The 11347-nt window shown below is 40.5% G+C and overlaps 1 long non-coding RNA gene across 1 annotated transcript in view; it reads right to left on the reverse strand.

Moving 5' to 3' along the window:
• Window positions 1–2183: 2183 nt before the first annotated feature.
• LOC108448155 overlaps window positions 2184–11347 on the reverse strand; it is a 140902-nt gene continuing 131738 nt past the window's right edge. The window contains exons 18-19 of the long non-coding RNA XR_001863947.1: window positions 10614–10721; window positions 2184–8215 (exon numbers count right to left, since the gene is read on the reverse strand). This is a non-coding gene — a long non-coding RNA (uncharacterized LOC108448155). The remainder of the gene's footprint in view (window positions 8216–10613; window positions 10722–11347) is intronic.

Consider the following 11347-nt stretch of genomic DNA (forward strand, 5'->3'; position numbering starts at 1 on the left):
AAAACAGAATTTTGCTTTTTAGCCAGGATTAGTTAAGACAACTGAGCCTTACAACATCATCCTGCCAGGTGAAAAAATGACTCACTTGACAAGCACAGTGCTGCTGGGATGAGTCCTTTTAAACTGTGTATTTACATAAACATTTATGGGGTGTTATGATTATTAAGAAAAGATGTGATAGGGAGAATTGCACCTTTCAGTTGCTCAGGCAAGGGGAGGATAGTTTGGGAGCCACTACCTTCCTTTGATTTATTAAAGTGGTGAGGAAACTCTTGCTTCTCTGTACAGCAGGGTGGGCTATGCCTTCATGCCATGCCCTATACCCACTATAACCTGAGGTTTATTAAAAGGGTATCAAAACAGAAGAACAAGCACTTTATATCTGAACTTAATTAAAATTGACATCTAGAAAACAAACAAACAAAAAATAGTAAACAAAGAAAAGCTTGTTTCATAAAAAAATTCTTTACTGGAATAAATGCCCAAATATTAAAATAAGAGAATCATAGAATCATTTAGTCTGGAAAAGGCCTCCAAGACCATCAAGCCCAACCTTAATACTACTACTACTTATAATAATGATAATGAACAACACATCTGTCTTTGTAGCACGCTAAAGCCCCTGCTACAAAAAGAGAAAAGCAGCAGAATCCTGTGCCAAATCACCACCACATTCTCAATCAAAGAATTTTGAACTTCAGCTCAATTCGCTCAGACGCTGGGGATTATTTGGGCAGAACCTGAGATTACAAATCAAAGAGCACAGAGCAGCACATGTATATGTTCCAGTTATGAAAGCTGCTTAATGATTAAAGTCATCTATGCTAAAAAAAAAAAGAAGAAAAAAAGCAAAACTGATGTTGAGATCTGAAAGTATGTCTGTGGATTGACGGGGCAGAGGTTAAATCCAGATGAGGGTCACTCAAGCCTGGTGTTAGGCTAAATGAGTACAGCATTAATGCTGAAAAATCCTGGCGCTGAGCTCACCACCTGTCTGCTGCAGAAATCCGAGTTTCAGCTCCAACTCGAGGGTTACTTGCATTTACGACACTTATGTGCTGCTAACCAGGGAGGAGGAATTAGATAAATCTGGCTGTTGTTTCAATTGCTGCTACCATCCTTAAATTACTTTTGTCTGCTGCCTTTTTAAAAGGCACCACTTCTTACTGCAAGTGCAACAGGATGCTTGTACTGTGGAAATATGACAGAGAGCAGTTTCAGTGTAGCAGGGCTTGAAATGGTGAATCCTGTCAGGAAAACAGAGCACAACCTTTCTACTTTTGGGTTTGTTTTTTTTTTTGTTTTCCTTATACATTTTTCCTTTACATTCTTATTTGCAATTTTCTGCAGAAGAGGTCTGAAAAAGCTAAAGGAGAACTGCAATTTTTCGATCCTGGCAGTGATGACAATGCAAACATTTAGGTCCTGATGTCAACAAGAAAAATGTCTTACTGACTCAGAACTGAGCTTTGTGTAACATCAAAGGGTTAAAATAACCAACACTTAAAGGAAAGAGGCATAGATCGCTTACAAGACATATTCTATTATTTGCTGAAAACTTGTAGGGCAGATGTAAGCTTGTTATCATTCACCAAAAGATAAAATTTGCTGCAGAAGGTACACACTTTGCAAGTGTAGAGCAGCTAATCTCAGACCACTAATAGATTTAACCTTGTATATTCACAGATATTTAAAAGTGTTATGGTTTGAAGGTCAACTCCACTGTCTCCGAGTACAAGGAAAGCAAAGAAAGGAATAAAAATTAGAAAGAATTAATTCTTCAAAAAGTTTTTACAAATCAAAACCCTGCAGTTTCACACTGAGAACAAAAGAAGCATATTAAACACCAAAGTTTATCAAGACAAATTAGGTCCCAGTTTCAAATTTTCTTTAATCTTTTGCATCTGAACGTTTTTTTGCCTCATGCTGTTTTCCCTAGTTAAATGTTAAAATGAATTCTAGCCAATACCATTGACTTCCTCCCTTAAAAATATTGAGACACATAATAAAAAATTAATTACTTCCCCTAATTTCCGTGTGATTCTTTAAAAAGATGTAAAATTCATTTAAAGTAAGTGGCGACTTTGTCTTTGAAGATCACGACAATTAACATGGATCAAAGCTTAGGTTCTGTAACGATGATAGCTTATTAGCATAATGAAATTAACTTAGAGACAAGAATCTTTAATAGGTACAACAAAAACGCTTTAATAATACTTGAAGAAAATTATGTATTTGCTAGAAGTACAACAGTTTCAGACTTTCTATCCAATTAATAAGTTGTTAATTAACTCCTTTTCCAAACAATGTGCACTTTAAGTTAACATCTGCCCATTGGATAACACTTTCCAATGGTATATTTTTTTTTTTAATATACTGTAGAACTGCAACACTGTTTTACTGGGAATTCCTTGTAGGACTATTCTTATACTAGGGAAACAGGACCCAAATATAGTAATATGCTTTCTACAGCCAACCAATTAAAAAAAAAAAAAAAGAGAAGGCTTATTTCAAAGATGGGGAGGAGGAATGGGTAATTCCTTAATTCTGGCTGCATTGTTTGTGTGTAGTCTCAGATTTCTTTGCATTTTCAATAGAAATTATTTTCTGCAGTTTCTATTCCCCTGCAAAATGGCTCTCTGCTGATTAGTGCCTTATATAGACCTGATTTGGGAGCAATTTTCATATATTTTTAAAATATCTATTTATAGTTCCATGGTACAAGATTTTACAGTCTTGTTTTATAAGACCGTAAATCAATAACTATTGGTTTTGAAGATACAGAGAGGGAAGGTTGGTCACAAAAAGTTAAAATAGAACCTTATATATAAAACCAGTGTTTTCTCAGACTTTGCTTTGTAGTGCAGAATAATAAGGGCTTTCAGCACTTGAATTTTTAATTAAAATGACACACTTTTGTTTTAGGGGCTTCTGCCTATAGAGTGGTGTGGGGATCAAAAATTTCACAGAGCATTTTGCAAGTGGATTTGGAGAACACACGTGACTCTGCACTGCACGGGCTGCTTAGGCCAATGATGGAACAATTAAAGAGGCCTTATTTGAAACAAATGAGTTATTATATTCTGTTGGGTCAAGGATTCATGTTTTAATAAATCCCTAATTACAGTAACTTTTCATTTAATCTGGCAAATTCTAAGCAAGCTAAGAATTTATGAGAGTTGGAATCAGCAATAAAAAATGCCTGTCTGCCATTCTGCTCAGGGCCACACAGGTTGAACTCATTTTGAGGAGCTTGGAAGGCAGGAATGTATCTCCTGAACAGGGCACTGGGACATGGTTACACCTATGTATGTATAAAATAGTATTATGCATGTCTAAAATAATATTGTGCATGTATAAAACAATATTGTACGTGTATAAAATACACTGTATATTAAACCATGAATAAAATTGTATACAGAATTATTATGTTATAGTCATTATTAATAATAACCTGGAGAGTCTTCAATCCTTGTTTTTTCAGAAATAAAAAAGAAATAAGAAGAATCAACTAAATCCCCAGCGCAGCTCAATGCAATGAGAGCGTTTCTGAGGTGGGTTATTTTTTTGCCTTGGCAAACTTTTCTACCACGACCTGTGACTACACAAAGCTTCTTGTGCACCATCCAGCCAACACTCTTCCAGTCACTACTGGCTGAGCTCAGGATTTCTATTTCTGATCATGTGTGGTGCTGGCCAGGCTCCTCTCAGCTCCTGGTATGTGGCTGTCAGAGTACAGGCACCTTTGAGAAAAAAGCAAAATTGAGTCGTAATGAACGTTTCCATGTGAAATTTTTAGATTTTGAATTTTAGCGTTAGGATTTGCTGGTCCAACACCACCTTGAGTGCAACTCCCCCAGCCAAAGGCAAACATTGCCTCCCCTAGAACAACACCCTTATGAGAATTAACTAATGAATACCCAGCAAACAAACATAGTACAGGTTTTACCATTCACTGGAACACCTCCTTCTTTGACAACAAGGTGCCACCAATAACTCACATGGAAACTGCATGACAATGGAGAGAAATCGAGGAAACTGCTGTTTTCTGCACACAAACAGGCAGCCCCTCTACCTTTTCAAAGTTTATGGTCTCTTTACTGACCATAAATATGTAAAGTCCTGTGAATTACATCTGTAGCTGGCTGAAATTCCTTTTTGTTGTTGTTTCATTTTGAAAGTTGCTGGGGTGGGTTTGGTTGGTTGGGGGTCTTTTTATTGCAAATCGGAATTGGTCATTTTTCAGAATTTCTCCGAAGTTATCAAAGGCTGAAAATCCTTGTTTAGAAAAAAAATAGAGCAAGAACTCTATTTGTGTGACATCAAAGTGTTAAAATAACCAACACTTAAAGGAAAAAGGCAGAGATCACTTAGGACACATATTCTATTATTCGTTGAGAACCTGTAGGGTGGATGTAAGTTCGTTATCATTCACTCCTCCCTGGGGCCTGAGCTGCCCAGGAGCAATGGGGACAGCACAAAGGATATTGGTTGTGTCTCCATTTACTCAACAGCTTCCAGGTCTACCTTGTTCCCTGGATCTGGGGCAATTCTGCCACCAAAATTGCTGCAGGGATTAGTAATATGAAAAGCAGAAGGTTCTTCTCAGAGGAGACTGACCCAGTCCTGGCAGAATTTGGGGCCATGCCCTAGGGATGTCCTCGTTAGCACCCAGCTGAGCTCTCCACAAACTGAGTTCACCTACTTCCAGCAGAATCTTTCTGAAAACAAAGACACTTCCTTTAAACTCCTGGCTTTTGGCACACCATGGTTTTTTGAGGTAAAACATTTCCAAATTGTAAATCCATCAGGTATCTCCCCAGTTCCAAGTTCCTTGGTATCCAAGAAATATGATACAACCTTGGCTGGGAAGTGCAGTCGAAAGAACATCATCACCTATTGCCTTTCCTGCATACTTCCATGGCATACCTATTTTTCCATGGATGACTCCCAAACTAAGAAAAGTCTCTCTCCTTGCCTCACAAAATCCAGTGCTTAAGCTGTACAAGACACTGAGTGCAGGCCAGAAACATTACAGGTTCTTCTAAATAAGACATTATTATTCTTTACAGGAGGAAAAAAGAGATCAGGCTCATCTCTAAGCTAAGAAATGCACTTACTGTTCCAAATTTTGAGTCAATATTGAGAGTTAGTTTATACATAACGCTCTAGCGGAGATTGATACAATGCCAGAAGATACTAAATTCTCATTTGTAGTGAATGACCACCACACAGAATTGCCAGCTGTGAGTTTCCTTTATGATAACAAAGAGCTTGCCAGGAAAACCCTCGGTACAAAAATGGTGCTGATAAATACATCGATTTAAAGATAACCAGTACAGCACTTCCATTGTTCACACATGGTTTCATTTTTTGGTCAGCAGAACATATTTCCCTTGCCCAGCTTCTCCTTCCAACAAGGTATTTCAGCCTTTTTCCTGCTTTGGAAACAGAAAACTCTATGACTAAATCATGAATACATGATTTAGGTTGGCCTGGCTGGACACACACAAGAGCAGGATTTGGCTGTTGAGAAATGGTGAAGTAGCAGGTTTTTGAAATTATATAATAGCATTCTTCACCCATCCTATTCCAAATTATCTGCCTAGAATTAAAAAAGAAAGGTCTATTTTTTATTGATTATTCCCTTTGAAATATCACCTTTGCCAATCAATGTGGTGTTGTTAGTCCCAGCTTTCTGGGATTTCTCGCAGTTGTGCCCTGGATTTGGGATTCTCTTGATGGCCCTGTTCTTTCAGTGATGCTGTTCCTGTCTGCTTTCAGAATAATTTCTCTTTCACACTTCATTTGCATGTTTTTCTCACTGCATGGGAAAAAAACCCAAACAAGCACAAGTTTCCTTGTCTCCAGCTTCACAACTGAGCAAAACATATATTCCCTTTCCTTCCCATTCCCTCTACCCTGCTGTAGAGTTGGAAATGTTGCTTCAGACATTCATGTGCAGCATTGTGGAAAACCATGAGCAAAAATCCTGGCTGTGAATTGGGAAAGTCTGAGCAGGAGCCCTTTGGATAATGACCTGAAGGCACATTGCTCTAAAAGGACAGAATCTACCCAGGCTTCAGGTAAAGCCGTAATTTCATCTTTTTCAATTCGTATTGGTTTAAAGAAGCTGTAAGTTTTACTTGCAGATTTGGATAAGTACCTACTAAATTCCACCTCTTTAAACAGGAATTTTTCTTCAGTACTTTTGCCTTCATTGACAAGGACTTCTTAAATCTCAAGTGCCCCATGACAGACAAACTGACTCAAAGGAAGAGCTCCGTGGTGGAGTCAGCCCAATTACGATGATTTTACTCACCACTTGCAATTTAACTCTTCCTGTAAATGTTGCATCACACACTGAAGACTTCAAGGCAGAAATCATTTTAGAAAAGTTACATCACCTGTTTAAGAAAAACAAACAATCTAGAACCTAAGTTATGATGGAGGTGTTCCTCCCTATACCCACAACTGTGTTGTTACCTGCCCCTCCTCTTCCCCTCTTGAAGTTGTAGAGCAGGGTGAGCCTCCCCTCAGTCTCCTCTCCAGCTGAGCAGATCAAGTGACCTCAGCCTCTCCTCTTGTGTCTTCCCCTTCTTCTTTCACCGTTTTTGTAGCCCAAATTTGACAGGTTGGGGTTTCAGGGTCCTGCCTAGCAATTTTCATTTGCTACTTGTATTGTACCAGCAAGAAAAGGCAGCAAGAGCCCGCTCCAGGTGCAGCCCTCGTTGCTGAGTTACAACCCAGCCACAACCCACAGCATTGCCCTGCTCCTCTTGGCCCTCATTACTGAGCTCTCAGCATTCTCACCCCTCTTGTCGCCTCTTTAATAAGAAATAAAGTTGTTTGTTTATTTTATACCTATTTAACTTGTCATTTAAGATTTGCAGAATGCCATCAATCTCTGCCTCAGCACGTTGACCTCACTTTAATTGGTGGGGCTCTAAATTCTGCACAGATGTTATTACTGTGAATTTAACTTTATATAGCAAGAAATTCGGGGCTGCCATATGCTGTCTTTTATGAGCTTGCAGTTTGCAATGAATATCCATGACTAATGCTTGTGACCCAGGTAAGCCCGTGATTAGGGAAGGTAAAAAGTTTACCCAACTTTATTGCAGCACTTTCAGTAATTTCACCAACAACTAATGAACACATCTCCCCTGCCTCTGCGTTGGTACAAAAATTGCTTGGCTCTTCTTAATATATCTGTCAACATCTAGAGCCATTCTGGGACTCTCATGAGTCAGCCAAAATTTTCTACATTCATAGATTGCGTATCAGAGGGGATAAGATGATTTCCTCTGATATCCAGCATAAATCAGACCTTTTTTATGTTTTTCTAGTGGTTTCTAGTTGTGCTTGGGGGGGTTGGCTTTTTTTTGTTGAATAAACTGAGGCAAAACTCTCTGAAGGTTAGTAGGATTTAGCCAGGTGCTAAATCCAGAATTCAAATACATCTACTAAGTCTAGACAGAGGTAGAAAAAACAGAGATACACGGAAAATTAGGAAAAACTTTATGAACTGTGATCTATTGTAAACATCTTAAATTTCTTTCCACCCAAAACAATAGCTTCAGTTTAGTTGAAGCTCCAAGAAAACCTATTCACTGTTAGTGAACTTATTGGTCTAAAGGCCAGGGAGAAGAAAACATTATTTCAGCTGAAGGGAAAACTGGAGAGAAAAAAAGTAGGAAAAAGAAAAAGCCAGTGGGTTTGAATTAGTCATGCATATATTTGCAATGCAAAGTAGGAGAAAGTCTTCAATCAACAGAGAACTGAGGTTGTGGTGCCTCCTCACTGCAGGAATGGAGTCAGGAAAGCTAACTTATCCCAAGATAGAACTCTCCAGGCTTTCAAAAGTGATTACATGGAGTGCAGCAGCAGGTAGAGGCACCTGTAGATCAGAAGTCCTTGCCCAGTCTTATTTCCATGTCTCAGCCTTACTCCTGCTAAACACTTTGCCCAACGATCAGCAAACAATAATAAATTCCCGCTCACTGTCAATAACATTTATCACAACCAGAAGCATAGAAAAAATCCTGAAAACATGAATAAATCTGAAGCACTCCAAAGTTGAAGTTGCTGGTTAATAAGTAGAAATATGTTTGCAGCAGGTCCTGTGTTCCCAGCAGCTCTGTTCACATCTACGGAGTCAGCTCACGAAACAGGAATTGGAGCGGTGCTCTCATGAGTCACTCTGCTTGGAAACCTTTGCATATTTAAAAAAAAAAATAAAATCCACAATCAAAAAAAGCCCCCATGCATTAAAAGTATCTTAGCCAAGCATGTTATTTCTCTTAAACATACAACAAAACACAACTGTCTTCAAGGTAAATATCCTCTGTTTTATTACCTTAGATCACCTTTCAGTGCTGTAATCATGCCACTAGGATTGCAGTTCCTGGCTCCAAAAGAAATAACCACCTAACTATAAAATTCTGGTTTCCCAGTCTATTTTGGGGGGACAACCAGAGTTCAGTGGGTCTGAGCCCCCACCACTGAAACCGATGGCAGTGGGTTCAAGTCTCCTGCTCCATGGTGTATCCCAAGGAGAATATTTTTTTTTCTCAGCTGCAGTTTCTAACAGATGTTCAGGCAGCTCATGTCATTCTTCTGAACTAAATTAGAGAGCTGTGTCAGGAAAAAAGTGTGGACAGTCTCTGTCACCCACAGATGCACCAGCAACATTCCAGCTGGTACCACCAGGGGCTTCTGTGTTTCTGGTGTTTTCTTTTGTAGCCTAAAAAAACTTTGAAATGGGGAAAAGAGGAAGTTTCTTCATTTGCCTTATAGGTAGAAATGAATTTGAAGAATAAATCATTAAAATCAGTCTTCTACAGGTCTGCATGGGGTCACCAGAGTGACTCCAAGGATCTTAGCTTTTCCTCCGAGACTTTTTACCTTTCTGTGCAATATCCTCCAGGATAAGAGCCCAAACCCTTTGGTTCCAGCCTATTACAGCGAGAACAGGCTTAGAGTGTGGGAATTCCATATTTCATATTTCATAACATATTGTAATGCGTTATGTTTTATTGTCACTACCTCTGGAGCCAGGAAAGTTGCATCTGTCATGAGTAACTTCTGCAAAAAATAGGATAGTGGAGACTAAAGAGTAACAAAAAAGATTTCACGCTAAGAGGCCCCTCCCTGCAACAACAGCATTCATCAATAATGATAATATCAAGTGGCAGCAAGACACAAGTGTCCTTAAACTACCTTTGCGCATCTCTACACTGTTTTCTTGTCCCATCCTGCAGACAAGGTTTGGATCCTGCCCTCCCAGGTGGTCCAGATGTGTGCAAAAGCTGCATCAACAAGTGTTAGGTAACACGTCCATAGAACGAATCAGCTCAGCACAACCCCAAGAGATGCTCAAAGCTACTTTTAATCCTGGACACGTCAGCTGCTGCTGGGCTTGACAGGCCTGACTTACCATGGATGTGCAGACTAGGACTCCAGTGGCCCTTAAATAATGAATTTATTCTTTTTTAAGAACAAGATTGCAGGTATACTTCAATCCCCTTTCAAGGTGACTTCTTAGCACTCTGCTGTGTATCTGCTGTGTTTCCTGAGGTCAAATCAGTGGCAGCTTTAATTGCACTTACAAGGAATGCTGCTAAAATGGGCACAGAGTCCTAAACTCAATGTTTTCTTCATTATTTTGCAACTTTGGGAGCCTGCCAACATCGTTGTGAGATTTGGCATGCACTTACCTGGAAAGAATGAGGCTTAATATTTCATTTCAGCTTTGCAAGGTTTCCTCCTCCCGCCAAAAAAAGAGCAAGCAGAAGAATCAGAAACACAGGCAAAGGGCAAGGCTGGTCCTTCTGATGTGGGTATAGGCTCTACAAGGTTCTGGAGGGCTCTCCTGGAAATCAAGAGCAGCTCCACCACAAGTGGCTGCACCTTTAGCAGCTGCTCCTCCACTCTGCAAATTTGTGTTCACAGGGAATATTCTTACCTCCTCCTTCCTAAGGCTGGATTGGTAGGTCACAGAATCATTAAGGCTGGAAAAGACCTCTAAGATCATCAAGTCCAAAAATTAAGAGGTGAGAGGTTTGTCACGCTTGGAGGTGTGAACTGCAAAAGCCAAGCTGAGAGCCTCACCTGCAGCCTTAAAGACAGATCCGTGTTTAACTCCTGCTTTAGAACTTTAATATAGAAAATAATCCTCATGCAGCTGTAACTTGGTACTTGGAACGCACAGACTACCTCGTGTTGACAATTTTAATGTAAAATGCTTTGACAGCCTCAAAAAGGAGTGGAAATAAAGGTTACCACAAGAGCTGCTGCTCACCAATATCTTGGCAAGTTAAGGCCAGGTTGGACAGGTTTTGGAGCAACTTGGTTTAGGGGAAGATGTCCCAGCCATGGCAGGCAGGCTGGAACAAGATGAGCTTTAAGGTTCCTTCCAGCCCAAATCATTCTGTGATTTTGTGAAATCAAGCTTCTGCTTTCCTGGGTTGCTTCAACAAGGATTCAACTCACCCACGTAAAGTGAAGGTTTCCCTTTTGCTGGTTTAAAACAGGGCTTCCACAGGGCTGAGACCCCTCTGGAAAATCATGACATTGGAGCTGGGTTTCTCATGGGCCGGGATGGTACTTACGCAGTGAAGGTTCTGCCTGGAACCAGGGCAGTTCCTGAGGATCTTGCCTGGGGTGAGCATCAGGAAAGGGAGACCCACTGCAGTGCCTCCTCCATTGGGATGCTTCAGCTGTTGAACAGAAGTGTTTTCCTGGTTAGATTCCTGGAGCTGTGCTTACCCCATCCGCAGTGTCCAACTTCCTCCATGCACACTGCAAAGACTCCTTGACTCCTGACTCAAGCTAAAATAATCTAGCAGGCCTACAATTTAAGCACAGCTATGTCAAAACCCTTCTGTGGATCCAGTCTTCCCTCTGCAGCTGCCTCACTGAAAGGATTCAGCTACTTGGGAAATGAAGCACTGTTCACTGGGAATGAGGATGTCAGATACAGCTTCCAAAGGAGCGATGCCTCGGTATATTTTGGTTTCATATTCTTATGTCAATGACACTGGTAGGAAATGGGAAAAGGTAAAAGCTCTGTGAGGCGTGCAAAATGAGCGTGGACAAGGAATGGGAGTGTGACAGTAGGGGCCGGCACGGCTGTCACCGGGACCAGCAGAAAACATCCCCCAAGGGCCTGAAGCCCTTCCAGCACTCCCTACTCGAAGAGCTAAATTTTGCTGTTTGCCTCAGCGGCATAAATCGGCAGCATTCTGACTGAATCCCATAAAAGTAAATCAGTGTAAGTGAGGCCAGACCGCGGCCCCGCAATCCTGCAGGAGCAACACTGGGAAAAAGGGCCGGCGATCGCAGC

Source organism: Corvus brachyrhynchos, unplaced genomic scaffold (assembly GCF_000691975.1).
Source record: "Corvus brachyrhynchos isolate BGI_N302 unplaced genomic scaffold, ASM69197v1 scaffold126, whole genome shotgun sequence".
Classification (NCBI taxonomy): Eukaryota; Metazoa; Chordata; class Aves; order Passeriformes; family Corvidae; genus Corvus; species Corvus brachyrhynchos.